Source organism: Passer domesticus, chromosome 10, assembly GCF_036417665.1.
Source record: "Passer domesticus isolate bPasDom1 chromosome 10, bPasDom1.hap1, whole genome shotgun sequence".
Classification (NCBI taxonomy): Eukaryota; Metazoa; Chordata; class Aves; order Passeriformes; family Passeridae; genus Passer; species Passer domesticus.
The window spans coordinates 5,984,295-6,007,313 of record NC_087483.1 but is presented as its reverse complement, the minus strand read 5'-3'; the positions used below and the strand labels follow the sequence as shown (position 1 = coordinate 6,007,313).

The following is a 23,019-nucleotide window of genomic DNA, read 5'->3' as shown; positions in this document are numbered from 1 at the left end:
CAGCTCCTAAATGCAGGGAGATGTCTGTCAGCCCCCAAAAAAACATGTTGTGCCAACCCTGATAATGAAAAGCTCCAAACAAAACAAAGCAGTGAAAGAATTTTTAATGCTGCTATAAATCACTTTGAAATGAAGCATGTCAATGCCTTATGTGGAAAGCCAAACTGATGCAAACAGCACTCAGGAGCTGGCAGCATTTCATGATTTTTTACACTCATCCCACACAGAACTGGCTTTATTTCTTTTGCACAGGCAGGTTTTTACCCATCATCCTTGCTGGTGTCTCATGTTGACATCAGCAGGAGCCTTCATCAAATACATTTGTCTTTATACTGATACTTTTTATAGAATTGGGCTGCTTGCCACTCAAGGAAATTGTAGTTTCAGAGGAGTTCAAGTGGTTCCTCAGTATAATTCATTCCCAGAGAAGATTAAGAAAAGCTTAAATCTGGCAGCACGACTATTTGCCTGGAAGAAGCAATGAGTATTTCTTACTCAATCTGACAGAAGAAAACTAAGACTCATTTGGGTTTTAATGAAAAACAGAGTGTGACTAAATATAAACCCATACTTCAGCTGTCTTCTGCAGGGAGAAACATCTCAGGGTAACCTCCAGAGTAACCATCATTTGCCCTGAGAAGTTCAAGCTTTGAGTGGATGTAGAGCACGTTCTGAGACCTGTCCTGTCCGAGCTCCCAGGGTGCTGCACAACCTCATGCAAAGCAGGAGGGGTTGTGCAAAGCAGGAGGAGTCAGGGCACAGATGTCAAGTGCTCCTCTCCTGCCTGCTGCTGCTTGTCAGCAGAGGAATATTGACATGGCTGAAGGGCAACTGCTTGGTTATCAGTCAATCTCAGGGAGCAGGCCTGCGCTGACAGCTGATGGTTTGTAACCAGTGCCCAGCAGGGATGAAAAATCTGCTGATAAAAGCCTGGCAGCTTGGGGAACTTGTTGGCTTGGTATGACACTGAGTAATGTTTGATATAACAGATAATCCTGTGCCTCTAGAAGTCCTAGAATCACGGGTTGGGCTGGAAGGGACCTTAAAGCCCATCTCATTCTAAACCCCAGCATGGGCAGGGACACCTTCTATTATCCCACGTTGCTCCAAGCTCTGTTTAACCTGGAAAACTTCCAGGGATCCAGGGGCAGCCACAGCTTCTCTGGGCACCCTGTGCCAGGGCCTGCCCACCCTCACAGGAGCAATTCCTTCCCAATATCCCATCCAGCCCTGCCCTCTGTCCCTGTGAAGCAATTTCCCCTTGTCCTGGGGAATTTGGCCCTTGTAAATAATCCCTCTCTATCTTGCTTGGAGCTCCCTTCAGGCTCTGGAAGGCCACAATTAATTCACCCTGAAGCTTCTCTTCTCCAAGCTGAACAATCCCAACTCTCCCAACCTTTCTCCCAGCAGAGCTGCTCCATCTTTTCTGATCATCTTTGTGGTCTCCTCTGGCCTGGCTGCAGCAGCTCCACATCCTCCCTGTGCTGGGACCACAGGGCTTGAGGCAGCCCTGCAAGGGGGGTTTCACCTGAGCAGGGCAGAGAGGCAGAATCTGCCCCTCCCCTGCTGCCCATGCTGCTTTCGATGCTTCTTTTTTATTCTGCTCTACAATTCCATGTTTGCATGTGCTTTTGCTCCTTTTTTTTGCTTGGAACTGGAAGCTCAGTCAGATGTTCGTCCCTTATTTCCCTGCAGAAGTTGTTCAGCTTTCAAATGCTATGGAAGAAGATGGTGTGTGCTGCAACAGAGCACAGCCTGCAGCCTGCCCCAATAATCTGAGGGAGAGGAGTAATTGTTTGCTTAGCTGGGCTCTCCAGGAGCCAAAGCAGCACTTCAGGTGATAAGGGCAACCTAATAAAATTGGCTCTTAACTATTTGTAGGCTGTAAGAAAACAGCATGGAAAGAATATTTTCTGCTGTAAGGGGATGGAGTCAGGGTTCCAATCTAAGCATGCACAGAAGTTACAGTGAATAAATATGAATAAAAACTGATTAATGGGTGCCAATAAAACCAGTCACTAACTAAAGTCTCCTTGTTTGATTCCAGCCAAATCATCAGAGTCAAAACCCTTCCTCTGCCTCTGTGGCAGAGGTTGCTGGCTGAAGCCAGTGGGAGTTTTGCAGCACTTTTTCTGGAACATGTGAGCTGGGGTAATAAGTTTACCCTACTTGGACTTAGCAGAGTAAACCTTTAGTGCCCCTGTGCAATCCTGGCTGTGCAGCTTTGCCCTGTCTGGCTGAGATAGTCCTTGGGAAAAATGGGAAGCTTGTAACTAAAAGTAATGCAAACCCTTTTCCCCAGCTCTGAACAGCACTTGCCATGTGTTCATGGCTAAGGATTAGCACTTACTCCACTCTCAACTCAACATTTCAACTTTTAGTTGCAGATTTGAAGTCTGAGGGAAGGCCACTGTGGAAAACCATTCTCCAAAGGGAAAGCTGACATGCAAATGTCGCTTTGGTGAATAGAATAAGAGTTTTAAGTAAGTGTTTCTCAATTATCAGTAATAAGCTTTGAAGTGCAAAGCTGAATGACTAAGGCTTCTGTACTCAAAAGTCTCCAAGTGATCTGCAGCTGGAAAATGTAACAAGAATCAGTTTCCCAACATGACAGAACCATACTCTGTTCTGCTTATATGATGATTCATGACCACCACCTCCCTGTGTGGGCTTGTCCTTGCTCTTTCCTTGTCCTTCCACAGCAGCTTTTATTTCTTTTCCCTGGAAAGTCCTCTTTTTGCACTGGTGTGTGTGTATCACTGGTGGAGAGTGCTTAAACGTCTGCACTTGGGGGCTGAGACACAGCTCCCAGTGTCCTGTCACAGCACAGAGCCAAATCTGTGCCTGACCTAGGAGTGAAGTCAGTCCTTTGGCTCTGGGAATCAGCTCAGTGTCGGACCAGGCTTTATTCAAGCCTTGATTGCTTCACTGTTCAAAAAAAAAAAAGGGAAAAAAGTACAGTAAAATGGGCTGAAATGTAACTCTGAACAGTTGAGCTATTTAGCTGGAGTTCTTAGTACACTACAAACTTCATAACAGCTTTCATAACTTATGTTTGTCCCTTCCCTCCACAGAGATTAAATGCACTGATTTACTGATTTATATTTACTCATTTTTTATCATTAAGATAAAAGAATCAAGCACTTTGTAGGCTGTGCAAGAAAAAAGTAAGTTATTTTACTTTCTTTTTTTTTTTTTCTCCTAAGTACTATGAGTTGATGAATATTTAAATGGGATCAATTCTGCATTAGCTTGGGGATAATTTGCATAAACTCCAGCGTTCTCACTAGTGCAAGTGACACTGATGCCATGCAGGACAAAGCTGTGCCAAAGGCTGGGACATGGTGTGCAGAGCGAGTGCCTGTGGCTGGCCAGCTTCCAGCCTCCCAGGCATTGCTGGCTTCAGCCAGGAGGACAGGAAGCCTGGAGAAAAGGAGCTCAGGGGGGACCTTCTGGCTCTGCACAACTCCTGACAGGAGGGGACAGCTGAGGGGGAGGTTAGGCTCTGTTCCCAGGGAACAGGGACAGGAGGGGAGGGAACGGCCTCAGGTTGTGTTCAGATAGGAGAAATTTCAAGAGAGGGAGAAAACTCTTCACAGAAGAATTTTCAAGAGAAACTTCTTCACAGAGAGGGTGGTCAGGCCTTGGCAGGGGTTTCCCAGGGCCATGTGGAGTGCCCGTCCCTGGAGGTGTCCAGGGATGTGGCACTCAGAGCTCTGGTCTGGGTGACAGGGTGGGGATCAGTCACAGGTTGGACTCAGTGATCTTGGAGGTCTTTTCCAACCTAAATGATTCTGTGATTCCATAAATAATGAGAAAATAAAAATGTTTGTCCCAAGCTTGAAGTATTTTGAGCTGGTGGCCTGGGAAGAGGGAAAAAGGCTTTTATTGTCAGCTCAGATTGCACAAAAGTACCAGTAAAAACAGACAGGAGGTAAAGTTGCCCAGAGAATCTGTGGCTGTCTGTCCCTGGCAGTGTCCAAGGCCAGGCTGGATGGGGCTTGGAGCAGCCTGGGCTAGTGGAAGGTGTCCCTGCCCATGGCAGGGGGTGGGATGAGATGAGCTTTGAGGTCCTTTCCAACCCAAACCATCCAGTGATTCTGCAGTGACCTATCAGACCATCGTGTTCTGCACTGCAGGAAGGCTCTCAGTGCACTCACAGCACTGCTGGCTGCTGCTGCACCACACAAGGGCTTTGTTACAGCCCAGGCTCTCTGGATGGGCTTCAGAGAAGCTGCTGAGCCGTGAACAATGCAGGTTAGGCTGACCCTCCTGATCCAGTTCCTAGTCCCAGCGCTCAGCTGTTTTTATCTCGTTACCCAGCTGTGCACAATATGTGGCTTTCCAGGCGTGCTTGTGTAACCTGCTCTGGTGATGCCCTTTATCAGTCAAGTGTATGAACTGCCCGAGTCCATACAGCCCTCACTCCTGGCACAAATAACAGCCCAGCAGCTGCCCAGCTGTTTGACCTGCCTGGCAATGAGAAGGATGAAGAAAATGCACAAAACCTGGCAAAAGCTGAAGCCTGCTTTCCAGTTCTTCATAGCCACTGCAGGAGGATGAGGGTGAAGAAGAGATCATTTCCCTGTGCACCTTTTGGTACTTGCACTTCAAAGTGCAAGGAATGGTGAAGTACAACTTTCCAATGTGAGTCTGTGCATCCTGGGAATGTGTATAAGGGATTGCCTTTGTGGATTTGCAGTGAAAATTCTTCTAAGGACTAAAGTCCCACAGTACTGTATGGTGCAGTATGCAGAGAGAAAGGGTTTTGCCAAGAACAAAACAGGGAACAGGAGGATAAATGTGTTGTCCTTGCTCCCAAGACAGGGAAGCCACAATCTCAAACATGGACCAGGAATGGGAGGTGCAAGGGTGAAGCCAGTAAAAAAGTGGAATGGATGGTAAATAAGAATAAGCCAAGTGCTCAGGTTGGACTGCAAACTTATCAGGAGGTTTTTGCTTCAGTCTCTTCAGGAAGGACTTGAACTGGAAGGAATTAGTGACTGAAAACAGCTGGAAAGGGCATACTGGGATTTTGCTGTCTGGGAAGAGGGAGGAAACAAAAAGCAATTGCTAGTAGTGAGGTGGGATAACTTGCACTGAAGTGAGCAGATCAGTTCTAAAGGGTAGCCTTTCCTTTTTGAACAGTAATTGATTGTTTTCACCTCATATCAGTTATTTATTGCTAAACATAACTTTATTTCAATCAGGAGAGACTGGAACATGTCCCCTCACTGCTTGCCCTCCCCAGCTCCAGGGCAGGTTGATAAAAGCACACAAATAAGCCACTTGACTGGCAAAAGTATCTAGAAAAATCAGTTCAGGTTCCGTGGAAAGGACACTGATGGTCTGGAAGGCAGCAGAGAGCTGAGGTGTGAGCAGGAGCAGTGCAGGCAGTCTCATCTGTATGAGGATGGGGACAGGGCCCCTAGCAGCAGAGACAGGTTTCCTGGAACGTGGACTTCTCTACTCCTATTTAAATTGTCAAATGCAAATTTCTGTGCTTCACTGCCAGGAAACATGAGTTTTGTGAACAGGAGGACAGGACTATCAAGCAGCTTGAGAGACAGAGGCTAAAAGGCAGGTCAGCCCAGGTCATGGGTAAAATCTGAAGACAAACTGAGATTCACTGGAGGAGAGTTGGAGAAGGAAGAATGACCAACAGGAAATGAAGCTCCAACAATAAACCTTATCCTGAAAAACGCCAGATTGTTTTGCATTCCAGTAGGAATATCTGCCTTGGTTCTCAGGGTAGGATGCTGCTTGGTGGGATAGTAAAGAAAACAAGTAGTTCTCTGGGGAAAATGTGACGTGCCAGATATCCAGACACTGGGTGAAGTGCTGAAGGAGAAGAGGGGGAGAGCTGCTTGTCATTCCCAGCACTCCCTTGAGCCCAGGGTTTACTTCCTCCAGCTCTCAATGCAGCAGGCTTTGTACCCCATGGTTTCCTTGCACTGATATTGCAGTAAACCAGGCTCTTTTGGAGAATAATAGTTGTGTGTAATAGTTAGAACTTGCTGAATTTGAACAGTCTCATCAGCTGGAGTGCAAAGCCCTTTAAATCACACATTCCCCTGCAAAAACCTGGTTTAGAAATGGCCTCGTTGCTTCTTTTCCAGCAGAAAAACACAACATTCAGCAGTAGTGGTTTGCAGGACAGCAGTTTGGGTTTGGATGCTGCTTGTCTCAATGCTGGATACATTCACTAGGTAGTAAGGCAGAAAATATCTTAATCACAGCCATTGGTGCTCTTTCCATTTTCAGGATTAGGTTTTGATAATTTAGTGTTGGATTAAGGATTAAGTGGGCATATGAAGATGTTTGAGTCAAGTTAATAATAATTAGGAACAATAGTATGTACTTATACCTCTGGTTGGAGATCTTACTTGGAGTTCTTTTGAAACAATGGGAGAAATGGACATGGAAGAAAAAAGGGAGATGGAACAATGCTCCATTGCCCATTTGTTTGTTGTCAGCAGCATAACTTGAGGAAATACGAGCTTTCAAGCTGACAAATTATTTAATTCTCCAGGCTTGAGGAGGAAAACTCTTTGGTTTGTTTTGCCAGCTATATATCTAATATCCAGATATTAGAACTATCAACCATCATGTGACAGCACTTTTGCAGAAATCTGAGTAATTTCTTTTTGTTTGTCACTCTTCCCTGGTGACTTTACAGGCCTTGTAGCCACAGAGGACCACTGGGAGCATTAAGTCATGATTTCCAGCCTTTGACATGAACTAAAATGTATGCAAAGGCTTTTGGGACTGAGTCTTAGGGGACATCATGCCAGGACATGCCAAAGAAGCTCTAGGAAGATGGAAACACTTGTGGGTTTATTAAGAAATCTAAGGAATGTGGAGTATTTCTCTTCAATAAATGTCAATCTCTAGCTTCCGGCTCACTACTGCTGAGACAATTTCCTCTTACTTGAGCAGAGGTCTGCAAGGATAACAACCAAAGCTAGGGAATGTTGGCTATCAGCCTCTGCCGTGAAATGGAGGAAAATCACATATTGACCTTCTTTTCTTTCCAGTAATTCCATCCTCTTTGAGGTATTGACACAGGAGTAGAAATTCTGGTTAGCAGTACAAAATAAAGGTGCCTTTCAGCACCCAAAGTTCACCCTGGATAACAAGGCAGCACGTGCTGCTACAGGGAGCTCACTGCACAGCCGAGCAGCAAAAGAGACAGAGAAGGGCCAAAATCTGCACATGTGGTTCATCAGCACCTCCAGCAGAATTGTTGGGGCCACTTTAGGAGTTTTGTGTTCAGTTCTGGTCTCCACAGTTCAGGAAAGAAAAGGAGCTGCTGGAGGGGGTTCAGCAGAGGCCACAACAATGATGAGGGGTTTTGAGCCCCTCTCTGATGAGGAAAAGCTTCATGAGCTGGGCCTGTTTAGTATGGAGAAGAGAAGACTGAGTGGATCTCATCAATCCATACAAATCTCTCCAAGGTGGGTGCCAAGAGGGTGGTGGTGCTGGACTCTCTTCAGCGGCAGGATGAGGAGCAATGGCTGTAAAGGAAACCACAAGAAGTTCCACCTCAACATGAGAAAGAACCTCTGTTCACTGAGGGTGGCAGAGCACTGGAACAGCTGCCCAGGGAGGCTGTGGAGTCTCCCTTTCTGGAGGAATTCCAAACCCACCTGGATGCACTCCTGTGTCGCCAGCTCTAGGTGACCCAGGGGGTTGGACTGGATGATTTCCAGAGGAATTCTGTGATACTGAGAAAATAGTTGGAGGAGAGGCAAAGGGTACAGAGGGAAGAAGGAGAGGGACAGATGGATGGCACTGAAGTATCTGATAAGCTGAATTCCTTCCCACAATGAGAATTGTGTCCTGAGATAGTTGTGTCAACCCAACAGATATTTCCCTAGGTCAGGGTGTCCTTTCCCAGCTCCTCACTGCCAAGTTGTCGTATTTATCATCCATGTCCGGAACTAAAGGATAGAGTCATAGAATATCCTGAGTTTGAAGGGATCATCAGTCTCCTGAGTCTGCTCTGGCCTCTCTGGCAGAGCCAAGTACCTCCAGTTTGCCTACCTGGCTGCTGACTGGGACTCACCAGTAACCACACGTGGAAGTGGCTTCCCAACAGGCATGTTTGGGGTTTTGGCCTTCCCTGCAATCAAGTGGAATTTGCAGCTCTGTGGCCAAACACTAGCCAGACAGTGAAGGACATTTTAATACCAAATCCACGAACAAATCAATTTACTGCAGTAAAGCTACTTAGGGGGCCCATCTGGTAACTGCTAATTTACAGACTGGGCCATCTGCCACTATCACAAGCTGAGAAGACTGGAAAAGTTACCCAACATAGCCAACAGTTTGGCTTTGTTTTCTTTCTTCCCCCCTCCCTCAATGCTGTGTTTTGTTTCGCTGCTGACTGACAGCTACACAGCGGTTTCTGTTCTGAAATCCAGATTTTTCAAACCTTGGGTAATCTCATGCTGCTGCTGTGACTCAGCAGATGTCCCTGGGTGTGTTTATGCAGCATTGAAGCTGCTGACAACAGGATGGTTTGGGAAGCTGGGTTTCTACCCAGTGCCTGCATATTTTAGGTTGGTGGGACAGGATGTGTGGAAAATTTATTCTAAATGTATGTTTTTGAAGCTCTAGTCCTCTGGAGCAGAAGAATGCCTCCAGGTCCAGTAGAAACAAATTGATCATAGAATCATGGAATGGTTTGGGCTGGAAGGGACCTTAAAGAGCATACAATTCCAACCCATAACATGGAGAGCAAATCCACTAAGAGCTTCAGGTTTGTTTTGTGCTTGAGCTGATTTGGACCATTTTTGGCCATGTGTAGGGAGCTTGAAATTCACACTTTACTCTGCTTGAGCAAGACAATGGTTGGATTTGTTCAAGGTCTGTGTGACTGGGACACAATATTCTGTTTGAAGGTGATGTGGGGAAGCTGAGCTAAGTGGCTGGATCTGTCAGAGCAGGTTTAGGATTTTAGGAAAAAGTTTTCCCCAGATAATGTTCTGGCCTGATGGTCAGGCAGTGGTCATGGTCCCAAGCATGTCAGAACCCAAGGAGCATTTGGACAATGCTCTCAGGGATGCACAGGGTGGGATTGTGGGGTGTCTGTGCAGGGCCAGATGTTGGATTCAATGATCCTGGTGAGTCCCCTCCAGCTCAGGCTATTCTGTGATTCTGTGACTCAATGATAAATACTACAGCAGAAAGTTCTAACTAGGCAAAGCCTGAGACAGAACATGGCTTTCTTTTGAGAATTTTGCCCTTCAAAAAGGGTTGGGATTTAATCCATGATTTTTCCTCTGCTAACTGGATAATGTTTTAGGCACCTGAGCAGTGGAAGTGGTGGCATATAGAATTTACATATTCTTCAACAGATGGGGAAAACCAAATCAGCACAACAGACCCAACACTGATCTTCTGAAGGTTTAACCTCGAGAACTCCTTTGGGCTTCCCTGGATTAAGATGGCAGATCATCCTCAAATGGGGGAAATTCAGCAGCAACAAAGGTTTTTGTTGCCAAGGCAGAAACCCAAAGCCCTTCCTTACTTCATGAGACTAATGGTGTTCTGCCCACTGGGACACAGAAGTTTGGAGCTGGAGTTTCTTTTCTATCTGAGCATGCTTTTCCTCACTTATTGTGATTGAATGTGTTATCCTTAGGGGAAACATTAATTGAATTCTCTAGCAGCCTCTGCTTTAAGAACGAGGAGGGCCCAGAGGACAGATTACCAATAGGGATTCTGTGGCTGAGGTGATTAAAAATTATTTGGCTGTGGAAGAGAGAATGTTGTTGTTCTCCATTGTCTTTCTCAGCAAGGAGATAACACTGAGACTGACTACAGGGTGACAGGTCATACATGTTTAATTTGATCAGCTATAAAAAGAAACTTGCAGTAGGGCTGCTCATTGGGAATCTAATAAATAAAAGTTAATATCATAGCTCAGTGTAATCCCAAAGATAGCTCTTCATGAGCTCTTCTTGGAATCCAAGCTATCAAAAACTTGAGATGGGAGGCTGTTGTCAAGAGCAGAGCATGTCTGAAAGGCAGAATTCTCTATTCATATGATGGCATTTGGCTGCTCAACACTGATCAGTTTTGTGCTCACAAAGCTAAAACATGAACAAATCATAGAATCACAGAATTTGCTGAGCTGGAAGGGACCCACAAGGATGATGGAGTCCAACCCCTCGCCCTGCACAGACAGCCCAACAATCCCGCCCTGGGCATCCCTGAGAGCATTGTTCAAATGTTCCCTGGGCTCTGGCAGCCTGGGGCTGTGCCCTTTCCCTGGGGGAGCCTGGGCAGTGCCCAGCACCCTCTGGGGGAAGAACCTTTTCCTGATATCCCACCTGACCCCCCTCTGACACAGCTCCAGCCACTCCCTCATGCCCTGGACTGCTGCCAGGCTGTTCCACAGCTGTGGAGTAGAAGCTCAAACAAAATAACCCCCCCAGAGCTGCCCTAGTTCCCCTTGCCGTGGCTGTGGTGGGTGCTGGGTTTATTAATCTCCCCTTATCTCTCAGCACTTCCCTGCTGGAGCCCTGGTGATGTGATGGCTCTTTGTGCTACTGGAGAGCTCCTTCGGGTGCAGCTGTTTGGGTGAAGGCAGCTGTGAGGGCACAGGCTCTGCCCCATTCCTCACAAGGCTGCAAATGAGGCTGAAATGCAGCGTGGAGCTGTAACTTGGGTAGGGACAAGAAGAAAAGCAGGGAAGCTGCAAGTCCTCAACCTAGATCTGGTTTCCCTGAGTCTTGCCTTGCCTCCTGTGCTACACAAGACTCCCAGGATGGGCTTTGTGTGCCTGCTGCCCTAGGATGGTGCTGGAGGCCCCTTGGCCCTGTGCCAGGCTCTCTGTGATCCTCTGTGCTGCAGGGTTTTGCCATGAGCCACTGACCCTGCCAGGAGATGCTTTAATGCTTCTGATTCTGCCTTAAATGTGCAGGCAGGAAGGCAGGTACACATCCTGCACTAAGCCTGAGTGCTGTAAGACTACAAAATGCCTTGCAGGGGTTTTAGGCTGTTTTATTGAAGTCTGTGGTTTGTTTTTGCCTGCTTTCCTCAGGAATGCACTCCTGGGACAGGCACTGCACCTCCTGCAGCATTGGAGCCTGAGGAAATTGGCCACCAGGAGCTGTGATTTCCTTCTCCTGTGATCCTCCAGCTGTTCCACCTCTCTGTGTGCTGTGAGTATGGCATTGCTGAAATGATGAAACACCTGATGCAAACTTTCAGCTATTTAATCAGTGCACTGAGGGAAAATAATTGGATATAAGTGCCATGGTGGACTTCCTATTCTGATAGTAAGTTAAACAATTACCCCTTGCTTTGCAACTTAGAAATGATGGTGAGAGGTGCTTCAGCCTCATTTGTGTGAATTCTGCTGGAATTCTGCAGTGAGAATGGACCAACGTGATCTCATTATGTTTCCTGCTCTGAAGGATACTCCACACACCAACAAGGTTCCTTTGTCTCCTGAATAAGTTAATCACTAACTAGTATTTGTGGTTATTCCTTTCCTTATTGGAGGGTGCTTTCCTCAGTAAATCTTTAGGTGTGTCCTTAAGCTGTGCCTTTCAACTGTAACTTCAAAGCTTTGTTTCCCTGTTTGTGGCAGGAGCAAAGTGTTGCCAGCGTAAAGTATCCTGAAACATCTTGAGCAGAGACATCCACAAGTACAGCTTGAGCTTCAGAACTGCAGGGAGCTGTGCACAACGAGGGGGGTGGAGAAAAGATCCCTGCAGGAGGTGGGCTGTACCTTTAAAAACTGCCTAGGAAAACAAGTAATTTCCTCGTGCTGAGCCTCGGCCTCTCTGTTTGTTTTTGAGAATTATTGCTGCCTGGGTGTTATAGCTTGTAAAATAATCACATGGGAGCCCAAGGGACTGGCAGTGCAATAACCCAGCAACAAGTTGTCTTTGCCTTGGCCATCAGTGTTTCACTTTGGTGGTCCCTTTGATGCAGAGAAGAGCCAAGTGCCAGCTGGCAATTCTTGACTTCTGGGCACCTGGAATGCCCCATCAGCACTTGCCTCAGGAACTAGGCTTTAGTTTGTCTAGCCAAGAACTCCATGATCATGCTGAAGTCAAAAACTTGGATTTCTGTGGCTGGCATACCTTTGAGGCAGGAATGTAGAGTGGGGCTGTGGTATGGTCCTGCTCTTCCTGCTGCCTGTAGTGGAGGTGGGCAGGAAAGGAGCAGAGGGCAGGGCTCAGTGGGACAGCCAAGCTGAGAAGCTGTCAGTGTTTGTCAGATAATCTTTTCAGAAGTAAATCTGTTATGACATGGCTTTTCCAGAAAGAGCCATCTCTTGGAGGTGCCAAGCTTCTGTTTTTCAGAGGCACTGAGCTCTTAACTGCAGGTTTCTTTAGAGGTTAGGGAGCATTTCCCCCAAGCTTAGTAAAGAAAAAGTCATACATAGCAAAATTACTTGTTTTAGGGTTGGTGTAAATCTTGACATGAAACGGTTTAACCTAATCAAGCAATGCAATGTTTTAATAAAGCTGCCAAGAAAGAAGTAAGGGCTGTGGTTGTGCTCATTATTGCACAGAATAAATCTTTCAAGCTCTGCACAGAAATGGGCAGACCAGAAGACAAGCTGACTCTCCTATTTCTAGACTCAGCAGCATATCAAGGCTTTAAGAGTGGCTGCTGCTCACAGTGTGAGGAAAGGTGGTCCTCCAACCTTCCCCGCAAGGTGACACTCCTGTCCCTAAGGGAGCTCTAAAGTGTTTGAGTGGGAGTCGGTGACTCAAGGTTTAGCTTGGTCCTTGCTGGATAAAACATTCTTGGGGTATTCCCTTGACACTTCACCCATTCTGCTGTTGCCCAGAAAGTTGGGGGCTCCCCATCCCCTCAAGTGTTGGAGATTGGACAGGACTTGGAGCAGCCTGGGATAGTGGAGGGTGTCCCTGCCTACTGTATTTGTGGGGTGTCCAATGAAGGGAGGAATGATCAATCTGACTCCATGTTCTCAGAAGGCTAATTTATTATTTTATGACACTATATTATACTAAAGAATACAGAGAGGATATTTACTCAATGCTAAAAAGATAATAATGAAAACTCGTGACTCTCTCCAAAGTCCTGACACAGCTTGGCCCTGATTGGCCAAAGAGTCAAAATAATTCACACCAGAAACCAATGAAACAACCACCTGTGGGTAAACAATCTCCAAACACATTCCACATGAGCACAGCGCAGGAGAAGCAAATGAGATTAGAATGGTTTTCTTTTTCTCTGAGGCTTCTCAGCGTCCCAGGAGAAAAATCCTGGCTGAAGGGATTTTTCAGAGAATGTGAATGCGACACCTGCCCATGGCAGGGGGTGCAGTGAGATGAGCTTTAAGGTCCTTTTCAACCCAGCCCAGCCTGGGATTCTATGATTTGCTGTAATATAACTCCCCTTACTTTCCCTCTTGCCAGGGTTTCCTGCAGAAGCTTTACACAAAGCCAAGCCTCTGGCTGGGGCTGCTCCAAAGCCATTCCTCATCCTCTGCCTGGAAAGGGATGTGTTTTTATACCATCACATCTTCAAGGGCTTTGGGCTGTGCTTGTGGGCTCCTGACAGGTGAACTGAAGATTGTGGAGAGATGAGAAGCAGGAGCACTTCTCTGCAGGTTCCTCTGCTCCACCTGATGGCCATGGAATCACAGAATTCTGAGGGCTGGAAAAGACCTGTCAGCTCATCAAGTCCAGCCATCAACCCAGCACCGTGTTCACCATTAAACCATGTCCTCAAATGCCACATCCACATGGCTTTTGAGCACTTCCAGGGGTGGTTACTCCATCCCAGTCCTGGGCAGCCTGTCCCAATGCTTTACAAACCTCATTGTTATCTTCGGGGTGCAATTAATAATTTGGATTGATGGTGTTTATGTAAGAGTTGTGAAGAGGAATTGTCTCTGTTGGCAGTTTAGCATTGTCAGGCCTTTGGCTGAGTCACACACTGGGAAAGGAGGCATCTGGCAGCAGCAAACCCCACTTTTGTTCTGTTCCTCACAATTAAGCTTTTGTTTACCTTGAGGTTTTCTCAGGTATTATTAATCCAATTTTTGTTCTTAAACCTTTCCTAGGGGAAAAGTGGGTTTTAAGTGTGATTTAAAACCAAATTGATTTTATTTCTTGTTTCAACTGTGAGTCAGTCGACCTGCACTTTGTGACTGCATACAAAGGCCTTAATTTCAACTCTGAGTAAAAGGGGATATTTTTGTGCTGTCTCTGTTCAGCTTTTAAAAAGGAGCTCAGAGAGCTCTCCTGACTCAAGGTGTGCAGTGACTTGTGTCAGAATGCAGTTGTGGTCAAAGCTACAGCTCAGGACATCTAAGATAAGACACATGAAATAAAACTAGGGCCCCTGGAAGTGTCAGATCTGTGTATTAAGGAAGCTGCAGTTAATTCAGGTGCTGAGCTTACTTGCTGTGGCATCTGGCATAGATCCATCATTGCTTAGCTGGGGAGCTGAGCCAGCCACAGGCAGCTTTTGGAGACAAATAGGGGTGGAAAAGGATTTGTCCTGCAGATGCATAAAATCTTCACTCTTCAGACAAGGGTGTGGAAGTGGCCAGCATCTCTTCTGGACATTTAATCACGTTTTTTATTAATTGAGCCAGAGTGCAACATCATCTCTGTTGCCCACACACACACTTGTCCAAAGCTGATCCAGATGCTGCTCAAGGCAAGCTGACTTATCCATTTCTTTGGAGAGGGATGTAGCTGAGCTCTGAGAAATGCACATCAAAAGCTGCAGATAATCAACATTCCCCTCCAGTGAGGAGAAGATAAACTCCATGTTATTGGCATTTCCAGAAGGGCCAGAAAGGGTTTGGGTGAAGCTTGCCAGCTGTTCCCTGGTCAGGGAATGAAGGAGGCTGCAGGACTGTTTCCTGCATTAACTGGATTGCAGCCCTGGTTCTACCTCAGAGCCATGGCTGGAACTGGTGGGGCAGTGTCACTGTGTGGGTTTTGGCTGATCTCTCAGATATCCTCACCTGGAACTCGTGTTGTTTGGGCTGGAAGGGATCACCCAGCCCAAACCTGCTGCTGCAGTGGGGTCACTGAGAGCAGCCTGTCCAGGACTGTCCAGTTGGGATCTGAGTATCCCCACAGCTGGAGATTCCACAACCTCTGCTGTTCCAGTGTGTGACCAGTCTCAAAAATGGGTTTTCTTTTGCTCAGATGGAATTTCATGTGTGTGTTTGTGCCTCATTCCCTCCCATCAGGTACCCGGGCACATTGATATGCTCATCCCTGAGCCTTTTCTCCAGGCTGAGCAGCCCCTGCTCTCTCAAACTCTCCTCATGTGAAAAATGCTCCAATCCTTCATCCTCTTGGGGTCCTTTGCTGGATTTTCTCCTGTAAATCTGTATCTTGTACAGAGGGATCCCACATTTAACAGCACTCCTCCAGGTGTAGCTTCCCTAGTACTGGGAGGAGAGGCAGGGTCACCTCCCTCCCCCTCCTTCAGTCTCTTTAGAAAAGGAATGAAATTCTGTCTTTAATTTACAGCCATGGTAATCATTAGGAATAAAGAAAAAAATCAAAAACAACCCACCACCCCAACCCCTGTTGTGTAAAACTGCATTTTCAATGCAGCTGGGATATGATTTAAGAATATTTTCAGGCACAGACTTCTTATATTGGGAAAGAGAGGGAGAAACTAGAAAATACTAAATATAGATTTTGTGAGTGGTGTACATTGCAGTGATGAGTTGTAGGGGGGGGCAAAATGCATTTGTTTTATGGAAGTAACTAGGGAAAGGGCAACAGGGGAAGAGGACTGCTACAGGAATAAATGGCCAGGAGGAATTGCAAATTCAGACACTACAAAGGGGAGAATTTGTTCTGGCTAAATGAATGGGTAGAAAGTACTATTGTCCAAAAGTGTAAACTTAAATATTGCTATTTTTAGACTTGTTATTCCTGTTTGGCTTTCTTTTTTCCTTCAGTTGGTTATTTTGGCTCTAGTGACCTGGAGGTTTGATTTTGTAGATGCCTCAGATATGGCAGTCAAGCTTTCTTTACAGAGCAGAATCTGGTCTTTGGTGTGATTTTCTGTGCCACTCATCCTCTCTCTTAACAGCTTTCTTACCAGCACCTTTCAGGCTTTGCTCTGGGCAACTTTTACACATGCAAACAGACTACCAAGATCAATGGAAACATTTCTTTTTTTTATGCAGAGAATGGCGGTTTTGTTTGTCAGGGCTCTTGGTTCCTGCTTCCTTTGCCAGCTCTCCAGAGCACTGATGTAAATTTGCCTTCCTCGAGGCCTTAATTTCTATTTAGCTGCTGTCATACAAGCAATGGAATTCTTCTTTGTGAGGATGGTCAGGCTCTGGCACAGGGTACCCAGAGAAGCTGTGGCTGCCCCTGGATCCCTGGGAGTTTTCCAGGTTGGACAGGGCTTGGAGCAACCTGTGACAGTGGAAGGTGTTCCTGCCCATGGAATGAGATGAGCTCTAAGGTCCCTTGCAGCCCAACCCATTCTGTGAGTCCAAATATTCACTCCAGCAAGTGTTTGCTGGCCACTACACCTGAGCTGTGTATTTACAGATTCTGCCTCTGTTTCAGCTGGAGAGCTTTAACAGCTCCCCACCTCAAACCTGCCTTTTGAAAGCAGCGTTATATTTAGCTTTTTTTTTTTTTTTTTTTTTTTTTTTTTTTTTTTTTTTTATTACTGGCAACTCCAGCAGTTGAAATTGGACCTCGGGGCTTCAAAGCAGCTGCTTGGTTGAGGAAGCTCTGCTGAATAAAAGCTCCCTGCTCCGCTCCCCTCCCCCTGCCCTACCACACTCCCAGCTGTGGCAGCCCAGCAGCAAGGAAGGCAAGCTGGCCTTGAAGTGAGTCTAAAGAGGAAAGAGAGTGGGAAGGGGAGAGGTGGAGCTAGCCGGGGAAATGCAATAGCAGCCCGCAGCGTGGGAAGATGAGACAGCAGCAGCAAAGGCACTGATGGCTGAGCATCACTGGAGCAGGGGCTGAGTGGAGGGGAGGACCAGGGCGTTTAGAGAGTGAGCACACTCCGGGGAAAGGCAGGGATTAGCCTCCTGTCTCCTTCTGCAGTGTGAAAAACGCCAATCGCTTGTTTTTAAAATTTTAAAAGTTTTATAGTAATAAAATGGTTATTAAAATAGTAATATAATTAGAGTAATACAAATTGGGACAGTTAGGATTAGGACAATAAAAACAAAGGGTTAAGGACAGTCCAGGTACCTTTTTCTGGGCAAAATAAGCCCAAAAAATGAACAGAGGATTAACCCTTAAAAGCAATTGCCTGTTGCATGTTCATACAATTTATACATGATGCATAATTTCCATTCAAACAAAGGATTCTGTCTGGTCAGTGTCAAGTTCTTCCTCTTAATCCTGCCGGCTTCAGGGCTGAATGAGGCAGGAAGAAGTTAGTTTCTTTTGATAATGGAGCAATAAATTATTTTTCTCTGAAAGATTTAGGTGTCCTGTGGCTGCTATCTCCATGGGAGTACCTCATTCCTCTCTTTTTAAAAAAGTAACTTACATAGCATAATTTCTATTTTAACATTATGTTATAACCTAAAACTATATTTAACACACTACTTGAGAAAATTAATACAGCATAACTTTCTAACATAACACATATAATATTCATTTTAATATTTGTGAAAAGCCAATTATAAAATACACATTTTTCACACAGAGTAACGATCAAAGGGAAAAGGTGAGGGGTACGAGGAGGAAGTGAGTGAAATCAGTGCCAAATTCTGCTTCAAATACGAGCCTTTCATAACCAAGGGGTTGTGATAGCTGAAGGCCACTTGGAAATGTCTTTGGTGTCATGCAGGAAGCAAAGAATACCAAACAGGGTTGTGAGGATCCTGTAGGCATGATACTCTTATTTCATTGTGTTCTTATTTTGGTTGTGTAACTGTGCTCTAAGCTGTCCCTCACAATACATGTTTTAATCCTTAGTGCAGCTCAAGTGTTACTGTATTTCATGGCATGAAAGTGACTGTCAAATACATTTTTTTTTAATTTACCTATTTTTTTTTCCTAAGGGATTAGCAGAAACCTGGAGACAACAGGATGGTATTTACTTTCTATAGCACTCCTGCCTTCAATAGAGAATGGGGTGGCTTTTAGCCAAGTCTAACATGTTCAAGTTGAATTCCACATATTTTAGGCAGCTTTGGGTAAATAAATCAGTTTTTAAATGAACTGAGTAAAAGTATGAGGCTTAGGTCTCTTTGATCTGCTAAAAATGACTCGACTGCAACTTTGAAGGCTTGGAGGGAGTTGAAAGCATGTACAGAATGAAACAAAACCGGGGTAAAACTTTGTTTATGCCTTTCAGGGTTGTGCAATACCTACTCTGCAGCCCCATTTTGTCAGAGCACTGCAGGTGCAATTAGTCCCTGCAGTTCCTAATGCACTCCCCTCTCAGTGAGGGAGCATTTCTGGCTCCCTTGGAAGCAGAGGAAGGTGGAGCACAGAAGTGGCTGGCTCAGCTTTTCCACAGCTCTTGAAGCAGACCCTCAGTGTGGGGCCCTGTGCCTCAGCCAGCATCTGACCACAGGGACATCTCTTTTACCTGGGATGGATGAGGCTGGCACTGGGGCTGGTGCTGAGTGGTTGTGCAAGCAGGGTGGCCACTGGGACAGGGCTGGATTTTTTTGCAGCCCCTCCAGTGCAGCTGTATCTCCCCTTGGTTACCAAACCCACAGCTATTCAGGTAGCCCTGGGTAACAGCAGTGCTTTGGTTACCCTTTCCTTCCTTTGGCCATGGTAACAGACCAGTGACTCACTAGAAAAGACACAAAAAATTTCTTCCAAAGATTTTCAGAATTTAATGTGACTCTGAGCTTCATTCTACCAGCCAAGTACAGCTAAAATTCTCAATCTTTCTTGCAGGCTCCCTTTCAGGACTGGAAGGCCACAATTAGGTTACCCAAAGCCTTTTCTTTTCCAGGCTGAACTATCCCAATTGTCCCAGCCTTTCCCCATAGCAGAGGTGCTCCAGACCTCTGATCATCCCTGGGCTCCCGCCAGCAGTTCCACATCCCCTGCTGCTGCTCCCCAGGGCTGGGGCAGCTCTGCAGGTGGGGTCTCACCTGAGCACAGGGGCAGAGGGGCAGAATCCCCTCCCCTGCCCCCACACTGGGATCCAGGGCTGGGGCAGGTCCAGCTCTCACCCACCAGCACCCCCAAGTCCTTCTCCCAGGGCTGCCCCATCCCAGCCTGGATTAGTTCTGGGGCTTGCCTGGCCCCAGGTGTATGGGAATAAATCACATGGGTCTCCATGTGCTTCATGGTGGGAAGAAAAAAAAAAAAACTCTTTCTTTATTCACATAACTCATTTTTATACAGTTTACAGACCTTGTGTGTGACTCCAGTTGGTCAGGAGCTTTCTTGCCCATCACTTTCTTGGTCAGTAACAAGTTGTTACCCCCTATTGATTGGTCACTCAAACCCCTGGGGGGACGTGCAGGAAAAGCTGTTTGTGAGAGATAGTTTTCATTTTTCTACCTAAGGGTGTAAAAACAGTTCATACAGGTGCTGGTTGTTTTTCACCCAGGAATAGATTGTGTGCTAATGAACTGCTCACACCAGGATTGCTTCCACATGAGAACTTGCAAAGGGCTAGCTTGGCAAGGCCAGCCATTGATTTTAGGAGAGCAGACTTGATTTTATGAGGCCTTTCTTCATCATTTTTCTACCTTACTGCAACACAAGTGCAGCACCAGCACTTGGTCTTGTCAAACCTCGTGGGATTCCCATGGACCCAGCTTGCCCATCTCCCCCTGGCTGAGCCCATCCTTCAGGATGTCCCTGTCCCTTCCCTCGGTGAGCTCTGCAAGCTCTAGGGAGCTGGTGCTGCTGCATGGTTTACCTGCAGCTTTACATCTCCCCCTTCTGCATCCCCAGCCCTGGTTTCAGAGCAGCTCGCTGTTGATCCTGGTTTCTCTGCGGGCTCAGTGAGCCCACACACCACACTCCCTTTCTGCCTGTGAGTAGCAGATCTGCTCCGTGAGTAGAGCTGTAGGAGCAGCTTTCACCAGGCTGCAGCTCGAGGCTTCATTTCCATATGGCTGGCTTAAAAGAGAGCAGCTTTCCTTGGGCTTTCTGCAGTGGCAGAATGCCAGGCTCCCCCACCTTCCTGCCTGGGTTGTGGTGGCTTGCTGAATGATAGGATAAATCCACTTTTTTCCCCTCCTTCCTAGCCCTCTGTTGAGGGCCTCATGCAAGCCCTTCTCTCTGCAAGACATATTAGAATCCTTGAAATGCATAAGAGTATCAAAGTGTGACGTGAGAGAATAATCTACATAATCAGATTTTGGGCTTTATGTGGGCTTTTTCTACAGAAAAGGCCATGTATGACATGTTCAGTGCTGAAATCTGGACTGTGACCTCCTCTTTTCATCCCTTTTTCTATTTATTTAGCTGCAAAAAATGTCTCCTTTTGGCCTAACTGGCATGAAAAAAAATTATTGGAGGCCAGAGGAGAACTTGAAGTGACTCTTCAAGTTGTAAAGGCCCAAAATAAATGAGGTGGATTTTTAAAAGACAAAGTATCCATGCTAGCAACGGGGTGCCAGCTGAGAAATAGGGAATAATCCAGCTTGGCTGCTCTGCTGAGGTTTCAGGAGACAGTGGACCAGGTGAGTGTGGATTTGATGTTATACATTTTCAGGCTTGGCTGATTTTAAAGAAGGATTTTGATGGATGGGGCTGTGCTGTAGGTGGACTCAGGCTGTGGGCACACACCTCCAAAACATTTTTTCTTTGCTGTGGTCCTGGTACTGCTGGGCTGGGCAGGGAAGTGCTGCCTCTCCTGCAGGGATCAGTGGCAATGAGGTACATTTTGTGCTGGGTGATTTCACATTTGATGCATCCCAGTGAGTTGCAGCTCAGGCTGGACTCACACTGACTCACCCTCGAGGTCTCAGAGCAGATGGTGAGAAGGTAAAAAGGTGATTCTGAGCAAGACAGGGGTTGGCAGCCTTTGAGATTAATTTTTTTGAACAAACAACAGCATGAATGGGCACAAAATTCAGGATGCCATAATGTTCTGTGCCATCTGTGACCTATTAGATTATGATCATGATGAGAACACCTCGTGTTTAGTAACTCACTGCCTCAGACAAGCTGGGAAGGGTAAATCCAGAGTCGTCCATCTGTGCTTTGCTGGAGCTGCTCTTGGGGAGGATCCTGGAAGTTGTATCCTTTGAGGGAGCAAGGAATGAATATACAATGATTTCTCTAGCTGAACTTGCTTGTGAAATGCTGCTTTTCCCAGGAAAGCACGTACAAAAATAGCAGCCAGCCCTCTCTAGCCACCGAGCATATGTCTGTAGGCTCAGCTTTGAAATTCACCAGTTGCTGCAGTTTCTCCAAAGAGGTTGAAATGCTTCTGTAGTGGAAATGACCCGAGCACTCGGGTTCATTATTGCATTCCCCCACCCCTAGGCTGCTACTTGGAGTCTGAGGCATTTAAATGAGTTGTGTCAAATGGAGTTCTTAAATTCTTCAGTGCCTCTGATGCCAGTGTGGGAGAGCTCAGCTGTGCTTCCCGGGCTGGTCTTGTGTGCCCAGCAGCAGATCCTGACAGCCTGAGCTGTGTATAAACCCCCCTGTGAGCACTGCACATTCCTTCCTAGCCTTCCCCTCTCATCTGCCTTATTCCTCAAGCCCTTTTATTTGGCAGAGCTTTACCAAAATGCACAGAAATGAAGCTACTTCTCACCTCTGCAAGGTCTTGCTTCAGCTGAAAGAACTGCATTTATTGTTCAGCTCTCCCAAGGTGAATGTTTTCTTCAGTAATACAGAATGACTCCTGCTTTTGGCTGAAGTCTGTGTTAGGCCATTATAGAAATTAGGCAGCTGCCCAAAAGTCTGCCAAGGGGCAAAACCTACTTGCCACTAAAGCTTTTAACAAATGAGATTGGTGGGTAAGTCCATGACCACCTGGGCTTTTGTGCAGCAGGATTCCTGTGGACATCAAAACCCTGAACAAGTCTGATGTTTTAGATGTGACCTAATTGAAAATACAGCCAGTAATGTAATTATCATCAGGAAATAGCTCACCTTCTGTTGCTTAATTATATTTTCCTTGTATATTTAGTCTGTTTCAAAGAAGCTGCCTTGGATGGCACACAGGGTTTCCCTTTAATTACTGCTGTATGGTAATTGTCATGTAATTATGCTGTTATGAATATCATGTGCATTTATTATTGAGGGGCAGTGATTTATGGCGTGTAAGCGTATTTTTAAAGTGTTAGAGATGTTCTCCCCACAGCCCTTTAATGACAGGAGTCTCTCACAGCCATGCAGTGTTTTCATTTCCCAGTGTTTAAGGTCTCCTGTAATAATGCTACTTCATCATCCAGTCAATACTATGGGAATTACACCACTTGCTTGTGGTGAGGTGTTTAATGGTCTTCATCATGCTTGCAAAATTTGCTAGTGCAGAAATAAATTTGGCATCATGAGAGGACAACGGGGAATGGCTTTAAGCTGAAAGAATAGATTTAGATGTGATATTGGGAAGGAATTGTTCCCTGTGAGGGTGGGGGCCCTATCACAGGGTGTCCAGAGCAGCTGTGGCTGCCCCTGGATCCCTGGAGGTGCCCAAGGCCAGGCTGGATGGAACTTGGAGCAACCTGGGACAGTGGAAGGTGTCCCTGCCCATGGCAGGGGGTGGAACAAGATGGGCTTGAAGGTCCTTTCCACCCTAAACCATTCCATGATTCTGTGATGCTACCTTTGTATTAACTACTTCCATCAGCAGGTCATGACCCCAAAGAGGTGACAGAAAAGGTTTTGAATCCCTTGACTCCATGGGGGGTTGTAGCACTGGAAACCTGAGCACAGAGCTGATGTGGTGAAGTTATTGATGGGTGAGTGTGCATCCAGTTGCAGGTGGAAATTTGGGAGCACAGTGATTAGTGTATCATTAACTTTCATTCACAATTTAAATGTGCTTGTGGTGGATTGTTTTTGCTCCAGGATGTTTCTTCATAGCTTACTCTGTGAGTCCCCTGCTGCAATGTGCTTTGTGACA

The 23,019-nt window shown here is 46.2% G+C and overlaps 1 protein-coding gene across 13 annotated transcripts in view; it reads left to right on the top strand.

Moving 5' to 3' along the window:
* TRPM8 (transient receptor potential cation channel subfamily M member 8) overlaps positions 1-23,019 on the top strand; it is a 121,980-nt gene that overhangs the window by 30,450 nt on the left and 68,511 nt on the right. For 3 of the 13 annotated variants that reach the window (XM_064433480.1, XM_064433475.1, XM_064433474.1), the window contains exons 3-4: positions 11,054-11,174; positions 11,606-11,735. The exons of 9 other annotated variants lie outside the window; for them this stretch is intronic. The gene's annotated coding sequence lies outside the window, so the exon portion shown is untranslated. The remainder of the gene's footprint in view (positions 1-11,053; positions 11,175-11,605; positions 11,736-23,019) is intronic. One more of the 13 variants, XM_064433481.1, reaches the window with a different exon arrangement.